This window comes from Ochotona curzoniae, unplaced genomic scaffold, assembly GCF_017591425.1.
Source record: "Ochotona curzoniae isolate NIBS_2020 unplaced genomic scaffold, NIBS_Ocur_1.0 contig_3527, whole genome shotgun sequence".
Classification (NCBI taxonomy): domain Eukaryota; kingdom Metazoa; phylum Chordata; class Mammalia; order Lagomorpha; family Ochotonidae; genus Ochotona; species Ochotona curzoniae.
The window spans coordinates 719,668-731,782 of record NW_024465897.1 but is presented as its reverse complement, the minus strand read 5'-3'; positions in this window follow the sequence as shown (position 1 = coordinate 731,782).

Genomic DNA, 12,115 nt, shown 5'->3' with positions numbered 1-12,115 from the left:
AGGTTACACTGGCTGATTAGTGAGAAATGGAGGGAGAAATAAGAGGATTGGTTTGGGCCATTGTGCCCTGGAGAGCATTAGCAACACCCAACACCCACCCACAGATGTGGGCCCGGCACACAGTGTAGTGTAGCAGCTAAAGTCCTCACCTTGAACGCCCATATGAGTGCTGGTTCTAATCCTGGTGGCTCCACTTCATAGCCAGCTCCCTGCCTGTGGCCTGGGAAAGCAGTTGAGCATGGGCCAAAGCCTTAGGACCCTGTACCCGTGTGGGAGACCTGGAAGAAACTCCTGGGTCCTGGCTTCAAATTGGCTCAGCTCCAGCCATTGCGGCCACTTGGGGAGTGAACCAGTGGACGGAAGATCTTCCTCTCTGTCTCTCTTCCTCTCTATATATCTGACTTTGTAATAAAAATAAATAAATCTTAAAAAAAAAAAAGCCAGCCATGCTGCTCCTGACCTTGTGGAGTGGGCCCTGGGCTGGAGAGGTGGCTTTGGGCAGTCCTGGCTGTGGCCACGTGGCTTTGGGTAGTCCTGGCTGTGGCCACGTGGCTTTGGGCAGTCCTGGCTGTGGCCACGTGGCTTTGGGCAGTCCTGGCTGTGGCCACGTGGCTTTGGGCAGTCCTGGCTGTGGCCGCGTGGCTTTGGGTAGTCCTGGCTGTGGCCATGTGGCTTTGGGTAGTCCTGGCTGTGGCCACGTGGCTTTGGGCAGTCCTGGCTGTGGCCACGTGGCTTTGAGTAGTCCTGGCTGTGGCTGGGATTGAAAGCTGCAAGGTGACAGGAGGGAAGAGGACAGAATTTGGAGCCTTCGGTGGCTCTTCGGGCCCGTGATGACAGTATTGCTGTGAAGAAGGCGAGAGGAGTGGGAAGGAAGAGCTGAGGGGAGGACTTTTGTCTAAGGGAGCAGGCCTGGCGGGGGTTGCTTTGGTGAGGCTGATGGTTGCTTTGGTGAGGCTGTGACGTGCTGGACAGGCGTCACTGAGTGCAGTCAGTGGGTCCCTGCGGTTTGTGGCTTTGGCTGTTTAACGGTAGAAGTCCATTTTGTGCAGTTCTGGAGGTGGGACCTCTGAGGTCCTGGTGCCAGCGTGGTGGTCCCTGAGGCACTCGCCTGGCCTTGCAGAGGGTCACTGCCTTGTATCCTTCTCTCATGATCTCATGACATGTCCTGGTATGGACGGTTAGCCTAGTGGCGAAGGTACCTGTGTCCCATGTCACACTGCCTGCGTTTGATTCCGGCCCTGGCTCCCAACTCCGGATTTCCACAAACGTGGACCGTGGGAGGCAGCATGCAGGGCCCCACTCTGTGGGAGACCTGGACTGTTACTGCTTCCTGGATTCAGCCCTGGCCGTAGCCTGTATTTGGGGAGTGAACTAGCAGTTGAAAATTTTCCCTGTTTGTATGACCTTTAAGTAAAAAAACAAAGCAACACAACTTTAATGAACAAGTAATAATTACATCTATTTTACAAAAGGCCAAGAAGTGATAATTATATGTATTTTAAGATTATTTGAGAGGCAGAATCATATACACATAAATGTGTGTGTGATATTTCCATGCAGGGCATTAACCACTTAAAAAAAATAATAAGGGCTTATTTATTTCAGGGACTGGAGCAGTGGCACACAGGCGAATCCTTCCCCCTGTGGTGCCAGCATCCCATAGCAGTGCTGCCTTGAGTCTCAACGGCTCCATTTCTGATCTGGCTCCCTGGGAGGGTAGCAGAGGCTGTTCTCAGTGCTTCGGACCCTGCCACTTACAAGGGAGACGCTGGCAGAGTTCCTGGCCCTAGAGTATAGCCTTTTTTTTTTTATTAAAATCATCTTTATTTAAAAGTACAATCTTTAGAATTCAAAATTGCACCAGTTTTTTTTTTTCTGCCTTTCAAATACGTTTTTAAAGTTTTATTTTTGGTAATCTTTACATAGTTAATTAGGGCACAGGAAAGTGGATTAGGCTATCATTTCCACATTTTTTTTTCTTTATCTGGGTATAAGGGGAGGCAAAGGGAGAAGCCCCACCCAGTCTCCCATCCATTCCAGGTCCCCGATGTGGGGCATGCTCCGAGGGTCTTGCTCAAGTGGTTTAGATAGTTCAACAGTTGTGAATTGCTGCCAATCTCTCCTTTTCAAGCACGATGAAGTTGCTGCAGAATTCTCTGACATAGTGCATTTTAGAGTCTCCGTTTGCCCTGTTTTTCACTGCCAACATATGGCTGGGGTAGTTCATTGATTTGTTCTGTCCTCTGTCTTTCCATGGTTAAGGATCTGAGTCCGGCAGTTTGATTTGAGGAGATCCCTAAAGAAACTTTGTCTGAGGTGAACCCAGAACAGGTTCTTGTGTGTACTTGCAAGTACATGGCCCGGTACAGCCCATTGCCCCAATCAGCTGGTGGTTGCAATTGCTGGGTCGGTTCTGTTTCCAGCCCTGTTTTCCACTGGAACCAATGGGCGTTGCAGCCCAGCCTGGTTCTGCCCAGCAAACACTGGGCCCTCACATAAACCAGTGGGAGCTGCAGCCTAGTCCGAGCGACCTACAATAACCTCCACCAGGCCCACCTCCTACCCTGGTTCCTGTGCTTGCCAATATGGGCAGCAGGCTAGTCCAGTATGTCCCATATCCCATTCAGCTCTCCTACATGTCAATGGGGACTGAAGTCTAGTTCAACCCAACCAGCCTACTATCCAGCCCACACACATGCTGTTGGGTGCCTTTCTGTCTAGCCACCTCTGCTCCTGTCCTGGTTTTCATGCCCTCCAGTTGGAGTGGTAATCCAAAGAGGGAGGAGCCCACTATTTCCCTACTAGGACACTCCCACTCCCGGATTATCCCCTCTCCAGGTGGTTCTGGAGTTTAACTTGACAGAATTGGCCCCCAATGCCAGCTTCTGCCAGCTGATGCTGCTCTTAAGCCCAAACAACCCTCACCCACTCTAATTTATGCTTGCACCAGGAGGAACAATCAGTCCAGCCTGGCTTTTCCCTGATCTAGTGCACATGAGGCACACAGGTGTTGTAGCTCTGCCTAGTCTGGTCTGCCTCCATCCCAGCTCACACTCTCCAGTGGGAGTAGCTGTCCAGCAGGGGAGCCCCTCAACATTCCCCCTGCCGGCTCTGCCCCCCTCTCTCTGGTTCTCACGTGTGCTGTTGGGCGCTGCGGCCACATCTGGTACAGGTCACCTCACCTCACCTGGGCATTCTGTAATGTGCACTGGTTTTTGTCACAACCGAACCTGGCTCGACCCACACTCTGTTCTGGTGGGTGGAGCCTTCAATCATCTGCTGATTCATTCTCCAAATAGCTGCAATGGCCAGAGCTGAGCCAATCTGAAGCCAGGAGCCAGGAGCTTCTTTTGGGTCTTGCATGCGGATACAGGGTCCCAAGGCTTTGGGTCATCCTCCACTGCTTTCCTAGGCCACAAGCAGGGAGCTGGAAGGGAAATGGAGCAGGTGGGGTATGAACCAGTGCCCATATGGAATTCTGGCATGCAAGGTGAGGACTTTAGCCACTAGGTTATTGCGCCAGGCCTGAGATGGAGATCTTTCAAACATCTGGCTCACTTTCCAGATGGTTGTAATGACCAAGGCTGATTCAGGCCAAAGCCAGGAGCCAGAAGCTTCTTCTAGGTCTCCCACAGGGTGGTAGTGGCCCTAGGACTTGGGTTATCTTCTGCTGCTTTTCCTAGGCATACTAACAGGGAGCTAGACCGAAAGTGGAACAGCCAGGACTCCAACCAGCACCTATATGGGATGTGGCACTGCAGGCAGTGGCTCTACCCACTTTGTTGCTCCTGCTGTTTGTGCTAGGGGTTTCTATTTGCAAATCATCAAACATTTCCCAAACAATAGACAGATCTCTACTTTGGGGCCTAAAAGGGGAGCTGTTTATCTTCCTGACAACCTCAAAAGTGGTCAGAGAAAGCTCCCCGGTCTTGCATGTGGCCTTGATTCCGATGACTGCTTTTCTCCCAAATCAGTGAAACTCCTAAGCTCTCCTTCCTTACTGCACTTGATTCCCAGCCCAGGCTAGCTGGGGTAAGGACATTTCCTGCATAACCCGAGGTGCCCTTTGCCTGCCCCCCACCATGCCTGTTCCAATGCCTTTCTCCCAGACCTTCCCATTGCAGCATACGCTCCCATCCCAGAAAACAATTCACAAACACATGTAGTTAGCGTGTGTGTCCCAGTGGAATGGGAAGCATGGTGTCAGATGAGAGCGAGGGCTGGGCTCTTCCAAGTGCTGGGCGATTGCGGGGACAGGAAGGATTGTAGACACCCAGGATAGTATCCATGGCAACCATGGACACAGCCTGCTTGTTGGGAACTGAGGGTTGGAGGCCCACCCCAGACCTGTTCCATCAGCGTCAATGTTGCAGCGAGATCCCAGGCTGTTCACATGTACACTTGAATTTGACAAGCCCTCATATGGGAGGCAAATCTGTGGTCACTGTCAGGCGGCTGGCCACTGGGATGACAGCCTGAGGTCAGCTTGTCATGTCTGCCTATGCTTCTCTGATGCTCCCTTCCAAACTCCAGGGCTGGAGCTGTAGCATAGCAGGTGGAGCTTCCAGTTGTGTTGCCAGCATCCCATATGGGCCCTGGCCCGAGTCTTGCTGCTCCGCTTCCAATCCAGTTCCCCACTAATGGCGATGGGAAGGCAGGAGGATGGCACAAGTGCTTGGGCCCCTGCACCACGTGAGAGCCAGAAGAAGCTCTTGGTTCCTGGCTTCCAACTCACCCAGCTACAGCTGTTGCGGTCCTTTGGGGGATGACCTGGTGAATAGAAGATCTTTTCTCTGGCTATGACTTTCAAATAAATAAATAAATAAAGATAAAATTTCAGGGATTTATAAAAAAAGGGAAAATGTCCCTTCATCTTTTTTTTTAACATTTGTTTAATTTTATTGAAAAGACAGATTTACCGGGAGAAAAAAAGACAGAGAAGAAGATCTTCCATCTGCTTATTCATTCCCCAAATGACCATGAAAGCTGGAGCTGAGCAGATCCGAAGCCAGGAGCCAGGAGCTCTTCCGAGAGTCCCTTGTGGGTGTAGGGTCCCAAGGCTTTGGGCTGTCCTCTGCTGCCTTCCCAGGCCACAAGGAGGGAGCTGGATGTGTCCCCTTCTCTTGTACACAGCAAGAAGGATGGCTTGTTACAGCCAACCTTGGAAATGTTGCTTCTAACAGGAGAGCCTGTCAGACAATCACATGGAAGAGGCCGATACTGTGTCCCGCAAGAGCGACCTGCGACTTCTGGAAAGCTTGGGTTTTGATTTCCTGTCTTCTTTAATAACATGTTACCTTGGCAATATTATTTAAATCCACAGCTGTGTTTTCTAGAAGGTGTAAGTACCTGCGAGTTTTCTTGGTTAAGCCACAGGGGAGCGTTGCACATCACATCCAAAGTCCCTAAGGCAGCGAAGAGCTGGCGGGCTTGTCTTGTGCAAGTCAGCGTGCAGGTTCTCCCCCAGCCCCTCCTGCCCTCTGCTTCCAACCTGGGTCCTACACAGTGGCTCCTGCAAGGCTGGTGATGTGGCAGTGGTGGCTATGCTGTGGCCTTGACGTGAGCATCTTTCAAATCCTGGCTGCTCTACTTCCGATCCAGCTCCCTGCTTGAGCGCCTGGGAGAGCGGCAGAAGACAGCCCAAGGGCTGGACCTCTGCTACCTCCACGGGAGACCAAGAGGCAGTTGTAGGCTCCAGTCTGGCCTAGCTTGGTTGTTTTGACCATTGTTTGGGGTGATGAACCAGTAGAAGTAACTGAAGCTGCCTTTTAAATAAATACATTTTTTTTAAAGATTTATTTTTATTATTATTATTTTTTATTGGAAAGGCGGATATACAGAGAGGAGAGACAGAGAGGAAGATCTTCCGTCCGATGATTCACTCCCCAAGTGAGCTCAACGGCCAATACTATGCCGATCCGAAGCCAGGAGCCTCCTCCGGGTCTCCCACGCGGGTGCAGGGTCCCAACGCCTTGGGCCATCCTCGACTGCTTTCCCGGGCCACAGGCAGGGAGCTGGAAGTGAAGCGGGGCTGCCGGGGATAGAACTGGCACCCACACGGGATCCCGGGCGTGCAAGGCGAGGACCTTAACCACTGCGCCATCGCGCCGGGCCCTAAATAAATATATCTTTAAAAAAAAAAGTGCCTCTGGCCAAGAAGGGTGGTGAGAGAAAGCAAAAAGGGTGGTGACAGAGATACAGTGGCCCAAGAGAACACCACCTACAACCACAAGTGTCTCCTTGGTGTGGACTTCAAGCAGGGTGCCCCCACCCCAAGGCACTCAAAGACCTGGAAATTTTCCAAGGAGACAGGGACAGAAAATATGATGAGGAAGGCTCTTGAGACAAGCACGACACACTGATTTTCTGTGTCCCTGTCAACACTTAAAACTCCAGGCAATGGGGCTGCGTGGTGGCTCACAGGCTAATCCTCCATCTGCAAGCACTGGCATCCCAAACGGGCACAGGTTTGTGTCCTGGTTACTCTACTTTCCATCCTGCTCCCTGCATGTGGCTTGGGAAAGCAGCAGAGGACTGCCCACGTCTTTGGGACTTTGTGCCCATGTGGGAGATCCAGAAGAAACTCCTGGTTCCTGGCCTTCAAACATGGCAGAGAGACTCTCCATCCCCATTGCCTCCCAGGATCTGCACTGTCAGGAGCCGGAGCTGGGGAGCACCACCAGGCACTCCACCTTGGCTAAGTGTCCATTCCAAAGCTGAATGCCAGTTCTTGCGGAGCTCTCTAGTGCCACCGTGTGGCAGGTAATTCTGTCCTGGCAGTGGGACAGGAAACCAGAGGTCCTGGTGGGTCGGGAGGTCCTGACCCAGGCGAGAAGTCCTGGAGCTGCAGCCCTCGGCACCCTCCACTAGTGCTCGCTGATGGCTCTCTGCAGGACAACCTCAAGGAACTTCCCAGGAGCCTCATGTATGCCGGGCACCGTCCTGTATTCCGTTTTTCTTTTTAAAATGTTTATTAGAGAGAGGGAGAGAGAGGGAGAGACAGAGAGACACAGAGAAAGCTTCTTCTATGTCTCCCACATGGGTGAAGAGACCCAAGGACTTGAGCCATCCTCGATTGCTTTCCCAGGCCCTAAGCAGGAAGCTGGATGGAAATGGAGCAGCCGGGACAAGAACTAGTGCCTACATGGGATTCTGGTGTGGCAGAGGATTGGGCCCCGACTAAGACATAACTTTAAACCGTGCTATATTCATAAGTTTAATTGGCCACAAAGCATAATTTTGTGGCCTAGGGCTTTCAAATTCCTTCTACCACAATCTACATTAGAAATGCATTTGTGTGTGATTTCTCTTCATTAATGGAAATAAGAGTTTAGAAAAAGTATACGTAACTTCATGATGTGTGACACCGTCAGAACGTTTTCCCCACGTGGGGCCTCTGGCTTGAGGCACTGGTGTAATGTGACGAAAAGAGTAGTCACACTTCCAGCCCTCTCCTCTCCTCTCCTCCCAGTCTGGGTCTCCCCTGCAGAAGCAAGGAGCCACGTGCTTAAGCTGTCACGTGCTGCTCCGCAAGGGACGCACTGCAGGAAGTTGCTTCTAAAGTGGAGGCAAGACTTGAACTCCCGCACTGTTATGGGCGTCCCAAGTGGTGATTTAACACATTGTGCCACTGCAATTGCCCTTGAAGAGAGAAAGATCTTCCATCTACCGGTTCACTGCCCAAAGGGTTGTAATGGCTGGAGCTGAGCTGATCTGAAGCCAGGAGCCAGGAGCCTCTTCCAGGTCTCCCATGTGAGTGCTGAGTCCTGGGGCTTTGGCACATCCTCATCTGCTTTCCCAGGCCACATGCAGGGAAGTGGATGGGAAGTGAAACAGCTGGGACATCAATTGGCACTTATATGGAATCCTGGTGTTTGTAACATGAGGATTTAGCTGCTGAGCTGTCATGCCAGGTCATGAATTTTTCTTTTTTTAAAGAGTTACTGGTTTTTATTGGAATGTGAGATTTACAGCAAGAAGGAAAGACAGAGAAAAATATCTAGTAGCAATAATGGCTGGAGCTGAGCTGATCTGAAGCCAAGAGCCAGGAGCTTCTTCTGGGTCTCCTACACGGGTGCAGGGTCCCAAGGCTTTGGGCCGTCCTCGACTGCTTTTCTAGGCCACAGGCAGGGAGCTGGATGGGAAGTGGAGCAACCATGTTATGAACCAGTGCTCATATGGCTCATATGGGATCCTAGCGCATGCAAGGCGAGGACTTTAGCTGCCAGGCTATTGTACTGGGCCCAAAGTTTTTTTTTTTTTTTTTTTAATAAAAGATAAATTTACTTATTTGAAGGGCAGAGTGTGAGAGATAGAGAAACTTTTGCTGGCTGGTTCACTCCTCAGATGGCTGCAATACCAGAGCTGGGCCAGTCAAAAGCAGGAGCCAGTAACCTCATCTAGGTCTCCCTCATGGGTGGCAGGGGCAGTGCTTCTCTTTTCTGGACACATTAGCAAGGAGCTGGGTAAGAAGAGTGGCAGCTGGGGAGGGACTCAGGCTGCTGGGGTCACCAGCTGTGGCTAAACCCGATGTACTATGACGTTGGCCCCCAGAAGGTTCCTGAAGCTGAAAGAGCTTTGCTTATGTGCTTCTTTGAAAGAGAAGTTCAGTCCCCAGAGTAGTGAAATGGCTGCGGTTAGCTTTTGCCCAGGTCACTCGCAGGAGGCAGGATGAGAAGTAGAGCAGCTACGACAGGAAGCAGTGCCCCTGTGGAATGCTGGCACTGCGGACAGCACCACAACCTGCTAGGGCTACTGGTTAGCAAGAAGCACGGAGTGAAAGCATTGGATCCAGGATTTGGCTGGAACATGGAAACTGCAGCAGAGTGGGACCGGTCAAGACGGGGTGGGCCCACGAGGGCCAGCAGGCCTGTTCTTGCACCCCCCATGAGCTAAGTGTGTCTCATTTTTAGAAAAAAGATGTATTTATTTTTATTGGAAAGTCAGATATACAGAGAAGAGGAGAGACAGAAGGAAAGATCTTCCATCTGCTGATTCACTCCCCAAGTGGCTGCAATGGCTGGAGCTGAGCTGATCCAAAGCCAGGAGTCAGGAGCCTCTTTGAGTCTCCCACACAGGTGCAGGATCCCAAGGCTTTGGGCCGTTCTCGACTGCTTTCCCGGGCCACCAGCAAGGAGCTGGATGGGAAGTGGAGCAGCCGGGATTAGAACCGGCAGCCATATGGAATGCTGGCATGTGCAAGGTGAGGACTTAAGCCACTGGGCTACTGCGCCTGGCCCATGTATCTCATTTTTAACACTAGCGACATGTGAAAGTCGCATGCAATGTTCCCAGGACAGAGCCGTGTGGGCTGTGACTGCTCTCTGCAGTGGCCGAGGTGTGTGACTGACTGAGGCAGGATTGCAGGTGTTCAGGACGGAGGCTTGCCCTGGGTCCCTGGAAGGTAGCAGCACAGATGGAGGGAATGAGATGAAGGCGGGAGCTAGTCCTGAGGTAGACTGGACCAGGGGAGTAGAGGGGGTGTTGGGGTTGGCTCCCAGGGCTGTGGGTTGACCAGCTGTGCTAGTCAGGGTGTCAGGAAGACAAAGAGAGGCAATGCGACCGGGAGAGGGAAGGGCGAGTGATGTTTCCAGGCAGGTTTGGTGGAACAGTCTGCTTCCTGGAGCTAGGCAACCTAGAAGGTGCTAAAATCAGAGATTTCCTGAGCAATTAGCCTCACACTCTTCGGAGCCGTAGACTGGTGTGAGGCACCAGGGCATTCAAGGGCTTTTATGCCCCAGTGGAGAGCAGGTGTCTGTCTGAAGTTTCCATTGAATTCATGTAAGCGCTGTGAAACCTGAGCCGTGTCCCTAGGAATGAAACCAGGAGGAGGTCCCGGCAGAGGGTGGGGCTGTCCCTGACGGCCCACTTTCCCCCAGCCCCGCCTCCCAGCTGGTGAGGTTGGTCAGACAGGCAGAAACTGTCTCTGCAGATTTGCAGTAGTAACTAAGGGAGCTGATTGTTGGGGGCCCTGCTGAGGTCTGGGAATAGGGGTGACCACGAACACCTGCCCCACCATTTGGTCCTGGGGCGGTACTTTTTGGGAAGCTAGCTCTGGCCACCCCAGAGCAGTTTCTGGGAAGAGCAAGTCCTTTGGTTGCCAGCAGATGGCGCAGTGGGAAAGCAGGTGGGAGTCCTGGGAGAGCTGGGTCCCTGCCTGCCCGCCTCCTTCCGGGCCTGTGGGAATGGTCGGTCAGGAAGTGGCACGCACAGGGGCTCCACGGCCTCCCCTTACTTCCTGTTCTAACATGAAACTGTCCTTGTTTCTGTGGGAGGAGTGCTGTGGCTAGGGCGCACCGATGTCACGTCCAGTCACCCTCTCCCTATGGGGCCTGTCATTTCTTCTGTTTTTTGGTAGCTGGGTCTGCAGGATGCTCATTACAGAGGCCTACCTAACTGCATGTCACTCCCCACCAAGGCTTACTCCCTCCACACTCCTGTCAGCAAGTAGGTGGGGGTGGGCAGCACGATCCTGGGCTTTCCTAGCTCCTGCTGTGTCTGAAACTGACCTGCTTCCCAGCCTTTCCTTATGGCAGCCTTGTCCTGTGGGCACATTGGTCACCCAGCCATGGTGGCACTTTCTCTTCCTCCTAACTCCTTTCAGGGATGGGGACACTGAGAGTAAATCACGTGGCTAAGGTTGTGTGCCCAGGGACAAGACAGGTTGGACCAGCTTCTAAGTCAGGGACAGTGTGAGTCTCCAGCCTCCTTCCTGGTCTAAATACTAGCATACCCCAACCCTGGGTCTACAGTGATGACAAGAGCTCTTCCCCCGTGCAGCTCAGCTTCTTCCATCCGCCCACCTCCCTGGACCGTGGTTTTACGCTTCCAGCACTGAGCAGAGCACATCGCCTCCAGGCGGCCCAGGACCCGAGGGAGCATTGGCAAGGGAAGAGTCCTTCGCTGTGAATGAGAAGCTGGTGGGAGAGGGTGTGGCTGTGTCCCAGGACCCTCAGGTGTGCTGGTAGGGAGGGTGTGTTGGGTCGGAGCACCGTCAGGGTGCGTGGGTGTGCTAAGGTGTAACTGTGTCCCAGCATCCTCCCCTTCGAGTTGTACTGCCTTGCCTGGCTACCTCTCAGTGGGGTGCCTTTGCCCACAGGCTTCGGGAGTCCCCTTAGCTGTATGTGTGAGGGGCGGGGGTTAGTGAGTTTCTACTCCTCCCATTGAGAGGGTTTTGCCTCATCCAGGACCTCATCCTCTAGTTCAGTGTTTCTCAAATTTTAGCGCGTGTGAGAATCACCAGGAATGCTTAGCAAAGCAGGTGGCTGGAGGTACTGGTGTTGTGGATAAAACTGCCCTGGGTTGAATTCCAGCTGCCTCACTTCTGATCCTGTTGGTGCAGCTGGGAAAGCAGGGGAGGATGGCCCATGTTGTTGGGCTCTTGATGCTGACATGAGAGGCCTCGATGGAGTGTCAGGCTCCGGACCTGCGCAAGACCGAACTCTGACCTTGTGGCTGTTGGAGGATGAAAGATCTTTCTCTCATGCTCTCCCTCTCTCTTTGTAACTCTGCCTTTCAAACCATCAAATAAATCTTAGGGTTATGCCTCTGCCTGTGGTACTGGGATCCCACATGGACATCAGTTCAAATCCTGGCTCTTCCACTTCTGGTTCAGCTCCCTGCTAATGGCCTGTGAAAGCTGCTGAGGATGGCCCAAGTCCCACAGGGGAGATCTAGAAGAAACTCCTGGCTCAGTCCTGGCTGTTGAGGAGTGAACCAGTGGATGAAGGATCTCTCTGTCTCCCCCCAGCCCCCGCCCATAACTTTCAAGTTAGTAAATCTTTTCTTTTTAAAGGCTAGTTTCTACCCTGAGCGTTTCTGGGGTAACCCCAAGAATATACATATCCACCGTGTTCCCAGATACCCACGCCACTGCTCGGTACTCCTGCGAACTCAAAGATGATAGCTACAGCTCTGAGGAGCTGCGTTTCAAAGGCTTCCCCTTGCCTGGCTCCTGGGAGAGAGCACCAAATCCTCCCTAAGTCCTGGAGGGCTGTTTCTCTCTTCTCACCTGCCGGGCACACCCTGTGGCTCACAGGTGGCCGTGCACCGTCGCTGGGAAAAGCCAAGCGCTGTGAGAAGGGCCCTGTGCGGAGCGGACGCCTGGAAGCCGGCT